Here is a 2,500-nt window from a genome sequence, read left to right as displayed (position 1 = left end):
TCCCGGGGGAAATGCATTTTTAAGCATTTTCATGGAGGTCAGAAAATTAAAAACCCACCATATGAAGCATAAGTTCGGCCTCAAACCATCATATTTGACCCGCGGAGACTTCCAGAAATCCTTATTCTGTTAAAAATCCGCTAGCCGACTCGATGAAACGGGGACATTTTCCGATTAAGGAAATAGGAATTTATTCTGTTAAAAATCACACAGAGACCCGCATAAGGCGTCCCCGGCTCAAACCATCAGATGGAGCCACAGACCACCAGACCGGGAGCTTAAATTAATAAACACCCTGAAAATAGTGCCTGGAAAGAGGCTGGAAAAATCAAACCTGACCCCTGCAGACATCCAGGAATCCTTATTCTGTTAAAAATCACACTGAGAACCAGGCCTGGAGGTCACAGGCCACCACAATTAATACATACCCTGAAAATAGTGCATGGAAAGGGGCTGGAAAAATCAAACCTGACCCCTGCAGACATCCAGGAATCCTTATTCTGTTAAAAATCACACTGAGAACCAGGCCTGGAGGTCAGAGGCCACCACAATTAATATATACCCTGAAAATAGTGCATGGAAAGGGGCTGGAAAAATCAAACCTGACCCCTGCAGACATCCAGGAATCCTTATTCTGTTAAAAATCACACTTGGAACCAGGCCTGGAGGTCAGAGGCCACCACAATTAATACATACCCTGAAAATAGTGCCTGGAAAGAGGCTGGAATATTCAAATTTGACCCCTGGAGACATCCAGGAATCCTTATTCTGTTAAAAATCACACTGACAACCAGGCCTGGAGGTCAGAGGCCACCACAATTAATATATACCCTGAAAATAGTGCATGGAAAGGGGCTGGAAAAATCAAACCTGACCCATGCAGACATCCAGGAATCCTTATTCTGTTAAAAATCACACTGAGAACCAGGCCTGGAGGTCACAGGCCACCACAATTGATATATACCCTGAAAATAGTGCATGGAAAGAGGCTGGAAAAATAGAATTTGACCCCTGCAGACATCCAGGAATCCTTATTCTGTTAAAAATCACACTGAGAACCAGGCCTGGAGGTCAGAGGCCACCACAATTAATACATACCCTGAAAATAGTGCATGGAAAGGGGCTGGAAAAATCAAACCTGACCCCTGCAGACATCCAGGAATCCTTATTCTGTTAAAAATCACACTGAGAACCAGGCCTGGAGGTCAGAGGCCACCAAACTTGATAAATACCCTGAAATAGTGCCATGGAGAGAGGCTGGAAAATCAAATTTGACCCCTGCAGACATCCAGGAATCCTTATTCTGTTAAAAATCACACTGAGAACCAGGCCTGGAGGTCAGAGGCCACCACAATTAATAATATACCCTGAAAATAGTGCATGGAAAGGCTGGAAAAATCAAACTTGACCCCTGCAGACATCCAGGAATCCTTATTCTGTTAAAAATCACACTGAGAACCAGGCCTGGAGGTCAGAGGCCACCACAATTAATACATACCCTGAAAATAGTGCCTGGAGAGTGGCTGGAAAAATCAAACTTGACCCCTGCAGACATCCAGGAATCCTTATTCTGTCAAAAATCACACTGAGAACCAGGCCTGGAGGTCAAAGGCCACCACAATTAATGCATACCCTGAAAATAGTGCTTGGAAAGAGGCTTAGAGAAAAGAATTTGACCCCTGCAGACATCCAGGAATCCTTATTCTGTTAAAAATCACACTGAGAACCAGGCCTGGAGGTCAGAGGCCACCACAATTAATACATACCCTGAAAATAGTGCCTGGAGAGAGGCTGGAAAAATCAAACTTGACCCCTGCAGACATCCAGGAATCCTTATTCTGTCAAAAATCACACTGAGAACCAGGCCTGGAGGTCAGAGGCCACCACAATTAATTCATACCCTGAAAATAGTGCTTGGATAGAGGCTTTTATAAAATAATTTGACCCCTGCAGACATCCAGGAATCCTTATTCTGTTAAAAATCACACTGAGAACCAGGCCTGGAGGTCAGAGGCCACCACAATTAATACATACCCTGAAAATAGTGCCTGGATAGAGGCTGTTATAATATAAATTGACCCCTGCAGACATCCAGGAATCCTTATTCTGTCAAAAATCACACTGACAACCAGCTGGGGAGATTTATTTCTAGCCATGCATGCTGCACTCCAGGAATCCTTATTCTGTCCACCCCAGTCACGCAATTAACACTCACCTACACACCTCCAGGAATCCTTATTCTGTCAAAATCCCCGGAGCTCCAGAGGGGACAAAATTAAATCAATATGCCCAAAACAAACCACTGAACCCCGCGCGGCGCAGTACTTTTTTTCGGCCACAAGATGGAGCCACAGGACAGCCGATAAAACCTCCGTGGGCCACTCTCAACAGCCAATATGCCCGGAATGCAGCTTTAAAACGGCAAACAGTCATGGAAACGTGCCCTGCAAAGCTCCGGAGGTGTCTTTGTGCAATTTCAAGCAAGTACAGAGCTCCACAC

This window comes from Gambusia affinis, linkage group LG19 (assembly GCF_019740435.1).
Source record: "Gambusia affinis linkage group LG19, SWU_Gaff_1.0, whole genome shotgun sequence".
NCBI lineage: Eukaryota > Metazoa > Chordata > Actinopteri > Cyprinodontiformes > Poeciliidae > Gambusia > Gambusia affinis.
Note: the sequence above shows the minus strand (reverse complement) of the source record.